This window comes from Oryctolagus cuniculus, chromosome 2, assembly GCF_051225735.1.
Source record: "Oryctolagus cuniculus isolate XC-2025 breed Fujian yellow rabbit chromosome 2, ASM5122573v1, whole genome shotgun sequence".
Taxonomy (NCBI): Eukaryota; Metazoa; Chordata; class Mammalia; order Lagomorpha; family Leporidae; genus Oryctolagus; species Oryctolagus cuniculus.
This window is the reverse complement of record NC_142868.1, coordinates 158,068,480-158,085,939: the sequence shown is the minus strand read 5'-3', so window position 1 is coordinate 158,085,939 and position 17,460 is coordinate 158,068,480. Positions and strand designations below refer to the sequence as shown.

General features: G+C 36.6%; 1 protein-coding gene across 31 annotated transcripts in view; it reads right to left on the bottom strand.

The window, feature by feature from the left end:
- NRXN1 (neurexin 1) overlaps positions 1-17,460 on the bottom strand; it is a 1,235,416-nt gene that overhangs the window by 31,417 nt on the left and 1,186,539 nt on the right. The window lies entirely within an intron of this gene.

Sequence of the window (17,460 nt, the reverse complement as noted above, 5' to 3'; positions counted from 1 at the left end):
ACCATCACTGTAATGAAAAAGCAGAGTGTGTAAATTATAGCTGTTAGTCACATAATCGAGACATTCACAAGCACCAAAGGTTGTTCTTTACTGCCAATTACAAGAAGCAGTAAACTTGGTATACGGCGTGCAAGGGATCTGTGAGGGTTTATGTCGGATTTGGCTAATGCTCAGGTAAAACAGAAATAATTTGCAGTGCAAGAAGAAAGAATAGCTTATTAAATTTGCTAAGGGCTATGGAGATTAGAATTGGCTAGACCACACTCACAACTGCAACATTCATACAGTTCTCATGTAAAAAGAGAATGAAAATTTAAATCCTACTTTGAAGAAAAAGCAGACATTCAATATGACTTTTATTAAAGGAGCACCTAACACTGTAACAGATTAGAGTAGAAATTAATTTTAAAAATGTTGTAGCATTTTGAAAAATAGAGACAAGGGATGGTTTAAGAATAGTACAAGTGCATGTCTATAATTAAGTACACAGAATTATGTTTAAAATACTAGGCTTAAAAGTATTGCAAGTGCAATGTCTATAATTAAATACATAGGATTTGGAGACAGGCATTTGTCACAGTGGCTAAGGGGGCACTTAGGATACCTACATCCTATATCAGCATGCCTCAAGCCTGACACTGCTTTCATTCTAGCTTCCTGCTAATAGGAAGGTGAAGGCCCAAGTACTTGGGTCACTGCCATCCTCATGGTAACCCAGTTCTGGCTTCAGCCTGGACCAATGTTGGCTGCTGTGAGCATCTAGGGAATGAACCAACAGATGAGAGCTCTATATCTCTTAAATAAAATGAATAAATAAAATTTTAAAAACAATATAGGATGTGTTTGAATGCATATGCTTTACAATATAACTTTAAATAAATATATAAACACAATATAGTGTTTTGAGATAATTTCATGTTAATATATTCTAATTCTTCTGAGAGTGTTGGGAGAGTTTCTGGATTCCATTTCTTTCATTGCTAATTTTCAAAGGGGAAGTTTAAAATTCTGCTTTCCAAAGAATAACTGCTAGTACCAGTGAACACTACCAGCAATTGGGGTGATAGCCATGCACATATCTTTCATAAAAAACATCCAAAGGGACTTCAAAAGGACAAATTATTGGATTATGTGGTTTTACAGGTCAGTTGCTCTAATTCAACCCAGTGGGGATGATCAGCTTTATTCAAGGGCCAACACCTAGTGGACAGCTGCTTTTATTTTCTACTGTAGTGGACTCTCAAATTAATTCCAACGTTACAAGAGAATTTCTCATTTCCCCTGAAGAATGTCAAAGCCATGGATAGAACAGTTATAGTGTTAGTGCTGCTGTCACTTTGCTCTTGAAAGGGGGAGGAGTATATGAATAAAATCAAAATTTGAAGCCAGTGATATAGCCTTTCTCCCTCCTCCACTGGAATTGGGGGGAGGGGAGGGCACTTGGCAATGTCTAGGATACTTTAGTTGATAAAAGTGCAGAATCTGTTACTACCAGCACCTAGCAGGCAGAGATCAGAAAGCTGTAAATATTCTGAAGTGCTCATGACAACTCTACACAGCAAGAAATTATCTGGCCTAAAATGGCCATGGTGCTGCTGTTGAAAGTTCTTGCTTGGAAAATATAAAAGCTGTTCCATGCCTTATTTTCCTCATTTGATAAAGCAGAGAACCCCATAGTACTTTTTGATGTGAGGATTAACTTAAGGACATGAGAAATACTTGAATAGGACTAGATTGTAATTTTTAACAATTTAAATATTCTAAATATTGTCTAATATGTCATGAATGTAGTACCAATTTAACTTAATCTACAATGAAGCATATTTATAGGTAATTCAATCATATTAAAGAAATTGAAGATTGTACCTGCAAATTACTTTCAACATGGGCACCCATGTTAGTATTTATATCAAAACACAGTAGCTATATTAGACACTCTTGAATAAAGCTCCCACCTTTAACTATCTAGGTTCAAAACACGACAAAAAGCAAACATTACATACAAATCAAGATGGCTGCTCATTAAAATAATGTCCCAGCCTAAAAATATGTGACTCTTATATGATGTTTCATGAAGACTAAACTATTTAGGAAATACAAGTCCAATTTTGTTTTAAAAGCTGTTTTCTCTTAGAGCAATTCCACAGAAAACAGAAAATCTTAGAATATTCTCAGTATTAACTTTTACAAACCACAATACACAAAATAACAAAAGAAATCATTCAATAGTACCTCTATAGTCCTCTTGCAGTAGGAAAAAAATTACTACATAAATATGGTTCTTTTATAAAACTATATTTTAGTTTTAACATATTTTTCCTGATGTAATAAACAGACATGAGTTTTGTATATTTTTCTTTTAGAAATTAAAAACTAGCAATAAGCTTGTGAATAAAAGATCTCAAATCAATAGGTGCCTTGGCAGAAATCATCACAGTATGAAAAATCAGGAAGTGGCTCAAGTGTAAAGAAAAAAAAATCAAATTTCATTTTGGAGGCTGAATTAACTGAACAATTTTCTAGCCAAAGCTGTGCAATTTAAATTTAATTCCCTGTGTTTGGAGCTGCCTCCCCATGACTTGCTGTTGAGAAAGTGGTAGAAAGAAACTCAAATATGTCACACTAATCAATTCTATTCTTTAGTATACTTTTCCCTGATGTTTACAACCCTTTTCAGAGAAGAGGCAACCTGCTGGAACAGACAGAACAGTGATCAAGCTAAAGCATTAGCTTTACATAACAGTCCATTTAGATAAGTGTGTCTAATTGTGCATTTAACCACTCGTAGGTCAAAGTGTCATGCTGATCTTGCCTAACTCAGAGTGGTCTGTGTGTGCACATGGCAAGCATCTGTTCTTGTTTAAGCTGTCCACTATAATTTAAGTCTCCATACCTTTAGGGAAGAAAATGACTTGGAAAGAATAAAGAAATAAAGGCACTGAAGCAAATTCATCATATTCTGCCTATGAACATCAACATGTAGTGTATGGAGAAAATGTAATCAGTATGAAAGAGGAAAGATATACTAATTTATTTCCCATTTTGGAATATTAAATAATGACTATTTGGTGATTTAAAAACTAGAAAAACCCAGATGTTGTATGTTATGTTTTTGTTAATTTTTTTTTCACAAGGTGCTTTTTTCCCCATTATCATTAATAATGTAATTTGCTATATATGCACTTGATATCATTTTAAAAACTGTAGCCTGACTGCACATCCTTATGTGGTAAAAATTATATAATGAGAAGGTGGACAAATATCAAATGCAATATTATATGCTAAGAATAGTGTTGCTGGACATTATTCCTCACAATAAGTTTTTCTGAAGAGTGAGGTATTCCAATAAAGATATCTACAAGACCAAAGGGATCACATAAACAAGAATAGTGTCTGCAAATACTAGCTGATAGAATCAAAAAGGGAGAGAACGATCCAACATGGGAAGTGAGATACACAGCAGACCCATAGAATGGCAAATGTCCTAACAGCACTCTGGCCTCATAATCAGCCCTTAAGGCATGCGGATCCGGCTGAAATGCCCATGAGAGTATTTCAGGCATGGAAAGCCAAGACACTCTGGGGGAAAAAAAAAAAACTAAATGAAAGATCTCCACGAGTGAGATCCCAGTGGAAAGAATGGGTCATCAAAGAAGGAGGTACCTTTCTCTGAAGGGAGGAGAGAACTTCCACTTTGACCATGGCCTTGTCTAAAAATGATCAGAGTCAGTGAACTCAGGGGGCTTCCACAGCCTTGGCAGCTCATGACAAGAGCCTAGGGTGATTACTGAAGCCATCAACAAGAGTGTCAATTTGTGAAGTCAACAACAGGAGTCACTGTGCACTTACTCCTCATGTAGGATCTTTGTCCTTAGTGTGCTGTACATTGAGATTTAATGCTATAACTAGTACTCAAACAGTATTTTTTCACTTTATGTTTCTGTGTGGGAGCAAACCGTTGAAATCTTTACTTAATGTATGCTAAACTGATCTTCTGTATATAAAGAGAATCGAAAATGAATCTTGATATGAATGGAAGGGGAGAGGGAGTGGATAAGGGGAGGGTTGCGGGTTGGAGGGACGTTATGGGGGGGAAGCCATTGTAATCAATATTCTGTACTTTGGAAATTTATATTCATTAAATAAAAGTTAAAAAAAAAAAGAAAAACCTATTTTGTGAAATGAGCCAATCTCACCTGTGTATGCACTGCAATGTCCACCATGAATATGATGACCACCAAGACAGCAATTATTCATTCTAAAATTTTAATTGAAACTGTATTTCTAGTAGCAATAGCTTATCCTTCTATACATCCAAACACAAGGTAACAAAAAAAAAAAAGTTGGGAGTGGGCATTTAACCTCGTAATTAAGATGCTCATACCCAATATCAGAGGGCCTGGATTTCATTCCAGCTTTGGATCCTGATTCAGCTACTAGCTAATGTGCTCCTTAGAGTAGAGGTAATGGCCCCAGAAGATGGTTTTCTGTCACCAATTTAGGAGACCTAGATTGAGTTTCTAGCTCCCGCCTTCTGCACCCACTGCCTGTGTCTGAATCAACAGATGGGAGCTGTGTCTGTATGTCTCTACTTGTCACTCTAACTCCCAAATATCCAGATAAAAAGAAATTGGTTCAAGCAATGGTACTCACATAAAATTATTTAGTATAGCTGTTCATGGTTACAACTCAAATTTAGACTGATGGGCTGAGTATAGTGTCAGCTAAAATGTGCTAAATTTGGTTAATTGATTAGATATTGTTCTTATTGATAGTTTTCTATATGTGAAGCTTTTCTGGAAGAAAGAAAACCTCCGTGTCTGGCTTTCCTCGATTGAATCAGAGAATATCTAACAGTAGGTGAAGTTCCTTGAAATGAAACCTGACGGGATTCAGGTAGTGTCACAAATTTCATGAGCAAGGTCCAAACCATTGTACTGACACCAATGGAGCAAGGAGTTTCTATGATGTGACAGAAGTCATTAACTACCAGTAAGAGGAAAAATTACAAATAATTCAATTATGATACATACATGTAATGCCAGAGTGATCAGTTTAGTCAAATCAGATAAAGAAATATTAGTTCATCAACATCCTATTAAAGATGAAAAAGGAATTTAGATGATCTGCAACATCTTAGGGTTGTCTCATGTTGTCCATTGCCTCAATCAAGTTTTGGTTCCTATTTAATCATCTTTCTGAGGAGTAGATGCCATTTAAATATGTTGATCTTTGGCTCACTATTTAATGAAAATAAAAATAATGAATTGAGATCCAATACATGAAAGATGAATTTTAGTTCCAGCATATGAAGAAGACAGATAGTAAGGATCAACTATTCAACAACATATAAAGCAACTCATTTATGTGTATTTTCCAGTGGGCATAAAATATGCTCACTATCAAGGCACAGATTCTGACTCCTACCTATAAATAACTTATTAACACAGATAATAATCAAATCAATTCAAAGAGCATATTATTCTTGAACTGTTATCAACACTCCCATATTTATTGCATCATTTAATGTTTACCAACAACATCTTTATCTAGGATGCAGGTAGAGGTGTTATTATTTTGGGTGTTATACCAAAGAGTATGCTCAAAATCAATTTACACACTCATTTATCTAATTTACATGTCTGAACACTGGTATTCATGAATATTTAGAGCAAAGCTTAAACATCCTTGAAAACAGCCAGCTCTCACATTTCTTTAGTATCTTTCCCAACTGATGCCTCAGTCTAATATAAAAAGTGAACATAAATCAGCTATCTGCTTGTGAAAAAGACTAGAAAGCCATTCAATTTCTTCAAAATTTTCTTGGCTGTTTAAAATGTATGCGATAGTTTCAGAACAGTTAAATGGGGTTTGAGTAGAAAATTCCAACATGGTAAAGAGACCATATATCTTCCTCAATCTAATATTCATTTTTATGTACATTTGATGCTGGTTATCCTAATAGGCAAAACTCAAAGGAAAATATAGAAATATGGAATAATGTCACTGAAAGATTAACTTTAAGGGAATTATAGGTAAAGAATAAATTTGGATCCCTGCCTAGCCAAAAAAGAGTATTATTTCAGTTAATTTATGCAAAATATTAAACCTAAAAGGAGAAACTTAATGCTAGGATACTAGAAATTCAATTAATATTAAAATTTAATAAAAGAGACACTATGTCTCTTTTATAGTGTCTCTTTTATTACTTCTTTTAACTATCAAAAACCTTTATGTTCACATAGCATTTCTACTTTAATCAAGGCAATGGAGGAGGATCAGCCAAAATAAGTTAAAGTAAGGCTTAAACTTTCAGGAAGGCATCCAAGTAATCTGTTTCCTGGATTCTCACTAATTAGAATGTGGGGAGGTAATTCCTCCAAAGACTGCCAGAAGCAGGGTAGAGATATTGAAAGGGAACCTAGAATACGGCGGCATGATCAAATGTATCTCACCTTTCCTTGTAATGTTTTGGGATAAAGCAGTTTCTGAAATGATTGTAGTCATTTTCAAAGTTAATAAATACTGACAGATGTTTACAAATGTAAATATATGTTTCTGGTTGTGTCAGTATGAATCTCTTATCCAACTATTGTGGCTGAATAGCCTAATTAGTCACACAGGCTGAACTGAAAAATCCTTATTGGTAATGGGGGCCAAAAGAGACTTTATGATTGTAAAATTCCAAGCATGGATAGTTTCAACCAACATGACTCCAAAATCCAAACTTTCATTGTTGGCATGTAACACATATTAGAATGTAAAAGCATGTTTTATTCAAGAGTCATCTATCTTCCTGAACTGAACCAGACCTTAGACATCAGTAATCCAAGCTCTTCGTGTTACATATCAGGAATCTAGAGCTAGAAATGAAATGTTTAAATATTTCTGTTTGACCACAATTATAATGCTAATTAATAGCAAAGCTATGTGATTATCCATGCCCCAGTGGACTGTGATTATCCCTCATCCCAGATGACTTTGATCTGCTCATCCATTCATGCATCTATCCATCCATTCACCCATCCATCCATTCAAAACCATTTTGTTATTTAGAGGATTTGATGTGGTTGCAAAGATTCATTATAAAATGCATTTGGAATTAGTAAAACCATGGCAAAGGGAGAATATGGGATTTTAGATAAATAAGCACTAAAATTATGAAGAAACACACACATGGAAAAAGACAGAAATACAGTTATTGTATTATTCACTATAGTAGCACACTAAGTGTCACTAAGAAGGGAGTAAAACTAATGCTAGAGATTTAAAAACAAAATCTACATTATATAATTCAAATCTGGTCATAACTGTCACTCTTAATAAATGGAATCAATCCACAAAGTTCTTTATTTACTGATGAGAATATTTTCTTCAATGTTTTAAAGACCTTAAACACTACTCATCTGATCTCTGTACAAAAAATGCACAACCAAATTTTTGGGAATAGAAGGGAAATACAAATTCTTGAATCTTTTCCTGCATTTTTATACCCTTGACTTAGAACATTTCAGTCTATGCAGCTACAAAATTAACTGAATGGACTCTCTACACTCTTCTCACTAGCAACTGATTTAAATCCACACAATTTCCAAGGTCTGCTGATTAACTACTGTCTTCACAGCGTATGTGCTAATAAGGTATTTATCTTTATCATTCTCACATAACCTTCATTAGGGATTTTGTCAAATTACTTCTCATTAACTCTTGGGAGTAAATAAATGGAAATGACTATTTATTAGTAATACTGGTTGTTTCTCCAGAAACAATTTAGATGCATTCATTGATCAAATCAGCCTCATTTCCATGATGGCCCCAGAACTGCAGGCACAAAATCAAAGGTGCAGGAGGAGTCCCAAGCAGTCAGTTACCCAGAACATTCCGTTGCTTCATTTTTAACATTGCTAATTTAGGGCACAGATGTAAATTTCACTGGTAAACTCCAACACAGGCAGTGACACTCCAGGCCTGGCACTATGGATTCCCTTTTCTCCAAGACAGATTTCCTGGAGGACTTAGTACACAAACTTGGGGATACTCAACATCTATGTCCTAAATTCTGCTCACTATCATGAATCATCTACCACATATAAATGAACAGAGAAACAAGGAAAATCAGGTCACTTTGCAAACAATTAAAACAGAGAGTGAAGAAGGGAGAAAGGTCTTTTAAGTGTAATCTATGCAGCACAATTCTTACTGTAGTGGTTAAATGTGTAAGTGCAATAATAAAATGTCTAACATGTGTGTTTCCACATAGATTATTACTATACGAATCCATAAGGCACTGAGCAATATTTTCTTAATCCATTACAGCAGTGGAGGTATGTATCTTTCCAAATTATCTCAAAATCTATAAATATGGGAGTTGACTGCTTTGATTAACATATTATTTTATTTTGTGTATTTCTGTATGACTGAATTTATGTCTATATTTTATTCCCTCAAGGCATCTATCAGAAGTTCAAAGGTTAATTTAAAGTGCCATCAGCATAAAAAAATCGTAAAAAAAAAAGAGTTTATATTCCTTAAGCATCTACATAAAAACAGTATGAAAATAACATTATAAAATAACAATAGTGAAATATAATTAATATACTTAAGAGTGAGGTATTCATCTTGACTTTAGAAATAGGAGTGTTATATATAACACTTGAATTTGCTAGGATCATTGCATTTTAAGTAACTGCTTCTTTTTGTTGATGGGTATGCACTCTAAGTTCACTGCATATCTGTGACAATGTGTATTTGGCACAATCACTCATTTATAACAGCTCATTAAATCTCAGAACAAGAGTGAGCAAATATAGATTATTTTTGAGGAGTACAACTCCTGAATGTGGGAGATGAGAATTGTGATAAAATCACACTCTTTCAAAGATTTATCTGCCTCATCACATCTTGAGAAGTGACAATGAAACTTCATAACTGGTTTCCACATTATACCCCATGGCTCAAAATTTATGGTAGAGAAATAGCAAAAAGTGACATTATCTTTAACTGAGAAGGAGAATGACTGAAGGTTAGAAGCAAGGCAAAGCTAAAAATGTCTTGCAAAAAAGTTGGCTTGCTTACTTTTTGAAATATTTCTGTTCTTTGAGAAAGCAATGAGATGGAGCATAATTTTTAGGAAAGACAGAGAGAAATAGTTGACTACTATTCTTTTTCCTTTACCATTTATTATCACTCAACACTATCTGAATTTTGCAAACCACATTTCAATTGTCTTATATGGTAAATACCTTTATTTAATTGCATTTAAACTATGCCTTTTATAATATTTTCCTTTAAAATCTAACTACAGAACAAAGTTTTATAGTCTTGCTGAAATAAACTACAAGAGAATAAGGTCTGCTTGAGACTAGCTAACAAATTCAGATCATGAAATAGAACAGAATGAGCTTATACAATTCAAATCTATTGATTCTTCCATGCACTCATTCATTCATACATACATTCCTAATCATTTAGTGAACACTTTTGGTTAATAAAGAGCCATACAGAAGAACAAAAAGTATGATTTGTTGAGTCAGAATATCTACAATATAGGGTTGTACCATACAAAGCCAATTTATTTTGAGTTTGAGGTGGTGTGGGGAGCAACTCGGACTAGACTAAGTTACTGGAATTAAGACTTATTCTATGCATCTGCTCTCCCACAATATGGCGCTGAGAAGGGAGAAACAGCTTCTGCTCAGCTGCCTCCAGTTCAACCAATAAACTGTAGGACCTGCTCCTGATTGGAGGAGAGCAGCGTACTCGGCGTGTGGGTAGCAGAGTTGGGATTGGTGGAAGAGGACTATAAAGGAGGAGAGAGACAACATGCACCAGGAACATCTAAGGGGAACATCTGAGGGAACACCTGTGCAGCCCCCAAGAGAGCCGGCCGGCGGTGTGCCGCTCCCCCGCGGAAGTGGGGAATGTGGCAGGGGGAACCGCCCTTCCACGGAGGTGGAAGGGACGGTAGCCAACCCGGGAAGAACCAGCAGTAAACCCGGGGAGGGCCGAGCAGACGAAAGAACAGCGCAGGGTCCTGTGTCGTTCCTCCATGAAGACGGGGAGCGACAAGGTGGCACCTATCTTTTTACAAATTAGTTATTTAATTTTTACAGATTTATTAAAGATGTAAGATTTATATTGCATGTTCAAGTTTACACTACCAGTTGTTGGCACAATTCCTAGCATATAGGAGACAAATACCCAGTCAATCAGTCAGAAATTATTCCAGGGCCGGTGCCGTGGCTCACTTGGCTAATCCTTCGCCTGCAGCGCCAATATCCCATACGGGCACTGGGTTCTAGTCCCAGTTGCTCCTCATCCAATCCATCTCTCTGCTGTGGACGGGGAAGTCAGTGGAGGATGGCCCACGTGTTTGGGCGCCTGCACCCACGTGGGAGACCAGGAGGAAGCACCTGGATCCTGGCTTTGGATCGGCATAGCTCTGGCCATAGCTGCCATTTGTGGGGTGAATCAATGGAAGGAAGATCTTTCTCTCTTTCTCCCCACTGTCTGTCAAATAAATTTTTAAAAAAAGAAATCATTCTAGCTAGCAATATAGGGAAAATATAAATGATTGAATAGGGAAAATAAGCCCAACATTAGACATCACTTTATCATCCTTGACCAAAAAAAAAAAAAAAAAAAAAAAAAAAAAAAAAAAAAAAACTCAGAATTTTACAAATATTTAATAAAATTTGGGAGACTGGGGAATCAGAATTGTTCTATGTTCTCTGCTACCTGATCTATCAGCTGACTGGAAAAGGTATGATGGTGAAAATCAAGAACAAGCATGGTTGTGTTAACTTCTTTGAAAAATGCATCACTATTCATTTTCAAGCAATTGGTGCTCTTTCTTTTTTATAATTAATAAATGCTGTTGATTTGTACTTTCCTTCTTTTTCCTTCACATTCATTTTATAACCCTTCCTATTGTATCTGAGTTGTCACAGCTCCCCATGAGGCTATCTCAACAGCACAGATGTCACCTAGCAAGAAAAGTCCAAAGACTAAATGTTGTTTGACTAATCAACACATGGTAGCACCTTGGGCCCATCAATAACACTAGAGGTTGGAATTTCACACCATTTTCCATAAGTCAAAGAAATCTGGAAATGTCTCTTTGAGTAGAAATTTGTGATATAAGGCAAAGCCTATTTTTATCTGCTAAAAAGATTTCTGGCACAAGGAAGGTATTCTGGGTCTATTTGTTGATTTAGTTTTAAGTATCACGAGCCTTGAGACTCGACGTCTAGTTCCCCAAATCAAATGACTAAAAAGCCTACAGTCTATCGGGATAAATTTCCAAATAGGAGGGGAATTCAAAATCTCCATGGAAAAAAAGGAATTAAAAGATGAGTTTATGTTTATGCATAACGTTTTGAAGTTCATGCAGTTTCCTCATAAGAAGCATTTCCACAAACTTTCTGAAGACCTTTCATGTTTGTCGAAGGGGAAGGGGGACTTGGCAGCCTCAAATAGTTCTCAAAGATCATTCCTAAGTGTTGGCACTGATGGAATTAAATTAAATGATAAATGACCAGATTCTGTGCCTTGGATTACAATGGGAATCTTCAGGTATGTGACACAGGGCCTCTATAAACAGAGTTGCTCTGTCCACCGCTGAGCATGGAGGAGCTGAAGAGAATGAACTTAAATTCTAACTCTGCCATTTACAAGCTGTGTGACCCTGGACAAGTTTCCTAATTTCTCTAGATTTATTAAAGTTACTTACAGCAAATTTGTAGGACTATTATGAATGCTATGTAGGCCCAGCTAGGCATACTGACTAGCACAGGAGCTGGTACCTGGGAGATATTATTGTGAGCAGCAATGACACTACACAGCTGGCTCTCAAAATGAATGTCTTTGTACATTTTCTGACTTTGTTCTCATGGCAATATGGGAAGAAAACATTATTCCTAGCACTAGATTTCCCAGATCTTTAGTCATAGATATTCCTTTCACAAAGAAAATGCCATTTCCTGACTTAAATTCACACCACCCTGTTTAAGCATGCTCTAAACAGAATAAATTATATATTTGACACAAGAACACTTTTAAAAACACCCTTAAAACATCACAAGATTATCATATGCATCAAAAATACAATGAGCTTCTCTTTTCTCTGGTTGCATGATGTTATCAAGCGTTGATCAAATTCGATTTGGAGGGTTGCAGAATTATCTGTTCCAATCTCTTATCAGTAAAGATAGGGAAACCTTAAGTTGGCAGGGTCAGGTTTAGGTCGGGTGTACAGTATCAACACACTGCATAGCTCAGCGAGGGATTCGGGAATAGATCCAGACCTCCTGACTCTCCATCTGGTTGGCATCATACTCCTTTTATTGCTTCCAGTTTCATGTTTCAAGATAAAAATAGCAACAGGAATAAGTTATTGCTTCTCCACAGTTTGTCTTTTTAATTGAAATTTTAATCAAGACCTTCGAGAAATCCTGGGAATGGTGCTCACCAACATCACTTATTGCCACCAGACTGGAGAACACTCAGCAGCTGGTGCAAAGTCCATTAGGGGCCAACTGAAGAACTCATGTGCAGAGACTGGGTGAGAATTTTGCTAATTGCCTTTGATCAAGAACCAGTAGCTTTATTAGAGAGCCTGGGTTTGTGCACACATTTCATTAGCTAGCATCTGTTGCTGAACTCTTCCCACAGGTATTTGAGTGTTTTATTTAGTATGCCATTACCTAATGACCTCTTCTTTGATCACCATTTCACACACTTTTTTTTTCCTTTGGCCATGAAAATGTTGTGATAAGATCACATGTAAAAAACCCTTAGAGCTCTAAGCAACTAACCACATTCTCTTGGACAGCTTTCCTCTCTCTTGTGTTGCATTTACAATCTGTTCCATTCAATCCCTACACATTTCCTTGCGGCTGCTCTCAAGTCTCTGCCATCCAAACGTGTCCTTTGCCTTCTTGCATCCCTCTGTAATCCCTGTTTCCCTTCTTCCCTGCATTCTCAATACTGGGATGTATGCTAAGGACAAGAAACAAACCTATTCACAACAAACATGCCTGTCATCAGGAGAATTTCTGAAATCATGTAAATGTAGCTTTTTAAACAAAGTTCAGAAGACAAGCTTTTCTTGATGATTTTATATCACTGTTAGGAGCATCAGTCCTGGCAAGAGTAGTGCTGTAAGATTACAGAGCGTATCACTGCCTCTGCTCCCCAGCTCCATCTAGTTTTAGCCTATGCAAGCTCTATCTAGTTTTCCTCTGTTGCCAAGCTTTATAGACCCTATTTCCCTTCCAATTTGCTCCTTCAGATACACTTTGAGCTGAAAAATCCAGATAATCAAGGATCTTCACCTTGAAAAACAATAAGTATCAGGCTCTGAAATTAAAAACCCTTAGTGCTTTAGAACCCTCAATTAAAGCTCCTAGTTTCTGATACACCAGACTTGTTAGTTTTCTGCAAATGCAAAGTTTCTCATGAAGGTAGCACAATTATTTATGACTCTTACAGTAATATGATAATTCTGAAATAGACTTTATAGCTAACTGAGACCAAGAAAGTTTATTGAAGCTAGATTCTAGATATCTCAATTTTTATTTCCCAAGATCTAACCGAATAGAGGCCAAACCTTTTTTTTTGTTGTTGTTGTTGTTGTTCCACTAAGTTCACTGGGAAGAAGTTGAGATGATTCAATGCAATAAAATGGTGACTGTTTTACTGTCTTTGACCACCTTGCTACTTAAAATAATAGGCGGTCCACTGGCTTATACTTATAGGTAGAATCTGAATGCAGCCTAACAGGTGTTCAGTTGTATTTATCCATAGTGCACACTGAGCAAGGAGAGGGATGCTGTGTCCGTGGTACGTATTTTGCCAGTTTCCTAGGACCAGCCATTTGCTTGAGGCATTGAGGAATCCTGGTACAAGCCATGAGATATTATAATGCTGCTCCCTAGTGATCTGGTGCATGACTATTGGTATAAGATACACCTGAGCATAAATTTAGGCTCTGCCATTTGAATCTGCTGGAACTTGAGTGATTCATTTAACTTCTTTGTAAAATGAGCGGTATGAAGTATTAGCAGTGTAGTTATAACAATTAAGAAAATCATGATAGATGATATGCTTAACACTGTTTCTTGTACATAATTAACACCAAATAAATCTTAGCTATTAACACCTTTATTATTTTTAAGACATGCACATATGTTACTCTGGCATGCCAGGAGGCAATATGTTCTCAATAAAGTGGGCAAAATCCCAATAGTCTAAGAAACGTAAGAGATAGACATTTGCCCTTGACTAAAGTACTATGAAGGAGGAGGGGTGAAAAAGCCAAATGTTGCATGAAGAATGCAAACGTACTTTTTTCCCCTGAATGTTCTATTTTGCTTTTCAACTTTTAAACTCTGCTTTATTTTAAAACATACTCCCAGTCATTCCAAAGCATTTTCAAGTTGGAAAGCCTTCTTTTTTGTTTCATAATAAGCTAACTGCAGGTGCAAACTCAAGGGAGACAGACCTTGGAAATTTTAAATGTGTTGCTATGGCAATGGTTTGCAAGAATGTGTAAGAGTTTCTTCTTAGCTCTCAAGCATTCAACTGAGTTCATATGTAGAGGTTTAAATCACAAAGCATACAATGTGTGCCAGCCATTATGTCTTGAAAGGCTTGGAAATAACTCTGTTCTTTATAGCAACTAGAAACCACAAAATTACCATTTATTATTTATTTATTTACGCAAATACAAAGATCTAGTGATTCATCATCTGCTCTAAGCTGACCAATCTCACTAACTGCCTACTCCAAGAGGAACTGTGTATATAAAATCAACAATAATCATTTAAACATAGTTGCAGAGTTGTCTTTTCAATGTGAAATGGCTGTAAAAAATTTCTATTGAATTTCACCATTTGAAATTGACATATCCTTCAAGAAGTGTGATCATTATTTAAGGATGTGTTATGAAAGCATATTTGAAGTCTAATGAATTGTGGAGAATCTCTTTAAAAGGGTCCCATTCTACACTGCAAGGAAGAAAGTTAAAGTATATAGTTCTAGTTATCAAATCAAGCCCCTGTTCAAAGCAACAGCACTATCACCAACATCAAAACTATAGGCAAAGGGCATAATTTATTTCATATGAATCATCTCTACCTCAATTTTTCTTAAGTGATTCAGTTAACATTTCTAAATTTCAAAACTTGTAATTCAATGACAATATACACAGAATCTACAGAACATTACAACTGCAAAGTTTTAAAGCAATCTATTTAATATAGGAAACAATTACTAACAAATTCTCTCAAAAACCAAGGCTGTTTTCATCTAAAACTAGGACTATACAGATTGAATGACTATATAGGTGAAAAATTTAATCCCTAGCAAGAAAAAGCTGATTTCTAAGGGTCTAAATTCTTTGATTTTCCTAGGGAAAAATACTTTTGCGGCAGATGACTCATCATGATAAAAGTGCCTTACATAAAATGATGCCGCAGGGGAACAAACTATCGCCTACACTTGGTTATTGATGAAACCCTTCACAAAGCATGGTTTAGCTACCAAAATCTGGCAGGTATTTAAAATTCACTAGGCTACTTTGACCCATTTTCCAAACACACACATGCACACACACATTCTCCCTATGCCCCTTACTCAGCTTTAAAAGCTTGTTTATGAGCCGGTGCCGCGGCTCACTAGGCTAATCCTCCGCCTTGCGGCGCCAGCACACCGGGTTCTAGTCCCGGTCGGAGCACCAGATTCTGTCCTGGTTGCCCCTCTTCCAGGCCAGCTCTCTGCTGTGGCCAGGGAGTGCAGTGGAGGATGGCCCAAGTGCTTGGGCCCTGCACGCCATGGGAGACCAGGAGAAGCACCTGGCTCCTGCCATCGGATCAGCGCGGTGTGCTGGCCGCAGTGCACTGGTTGCGACTGCCATTGGAGGGTGAACCAACGGCAAAGGAAGACCTTTCTCTCTGTCTCTCTCTCTCATTGTCCACTCTGCCTATCATAAAAAAAAAGCTTGTTTATGTACTGTTGAAGTACAGTAGTGCAGTAGTGCTGGCCTCTTCCCAACCCCATCTGAACAAGCCTATAGCAATGCTGGAATTAAACGTTTAAGAACACAATAATTAGTAAGCTATGCAAACTGTCAAGTGGATCTAAAAAGAAAACAATACAAAAAACCACAACTATCAGCAATTTTGAGTTGTTGCAAAAATCTGCTTTGAATGCCTATTTATTTTAAACAAAAATGAATTAGACTTTTTTTAAAAATATGCACTGAAATTTCTATGGAAATAGCGTGAATCAGCTAATCAGTCCTTTACATCTGATTTTTCAGAGGTTGATACAGTAGAAAATTCTGTAGTCTCATATCCTTCCCAAGTCAATTCTGTTCTCTTTTATGACCAGATTCACTCCTAAAGATGAATAGCACCAAAAATATTTCCAAAGTGGTAACAGAAAAGGTTAGCGGGTCAAATAATATGCTGTGATCTCCCAGTTCCCAACTATGCCCTCCAAACCTAACCTTAGCAATTTTATAATTGGGAAAAAAAATAAAGTGACCATTAAGAACAAACTAGAAGGATGTGCATTGCGGTACAACCCCTTAAGCCTCTGCTTGTGACACTTGTATCCTATTTGGGGTGCTGATTTAGTCTCAGCTCTTCTGGTTAATGAGTACCCTAGAAGGAGAGGTGATGGCTCAAGTACTTGGTCTTCCCTCCCCACATAGCAAATGTGCACGAAATTCCAGCTTCCTAGCTTCAGAATGGCCCAGCCTGCGCTGTTGCAGGCATTTGGGAGTGAAACAGTGGATGGGAGATCTCTGTCTCTGTGACTTGCCTTTCATATACATGAAAACAAAAAAAAATAAACTTTAAGAAAAAAGAACTGGAAAAATAAAAGAATTCTTAAGATATCTGTTTTTTTTTTTTTTAATGGGTGACTGAGAAAACAGACATTCAGTTCTGTGGTTAAAGAATGTAAATCCTATGATTTCTAGTTAATGTCTGGGCTTTTCATAATATCAATAACTGCCTTCTGTCCCCTTAGCAGTCCTGCTGAGTTACTATGGGATAACATGGTTATGTGTGCAACAGGCATGCTTTGTCTAGAAAACTAACCCTGTGCTTCCAGTGACTGCTAATGTTCCTACAATACCTTTGCATCTGGTAACCAAATTTGAGTATCAGATTTTTTGAAAAATCCAGAATTGTGATGAAATAGGGCATTTCATCTATGGTAAAATTAAACAAACCTCTTTATTTAAAAGAAAAATTTGCAACAAAATACAAATAAAACAAATTAAAACTGAAAAAACAAGGGGCCAGCTCTGTGGCATAGCAGGTAAAGGTGCCATCTCCAGTGCCCCCATCTCATATGGTCACCGGTTCAAGTTCCAGCTGTTCCACTAATTTTTTTTTTTTTTTGACAGGCAGAGTGGACAGTGAGAGAGAGAGACAGAGAGAAAGGTCT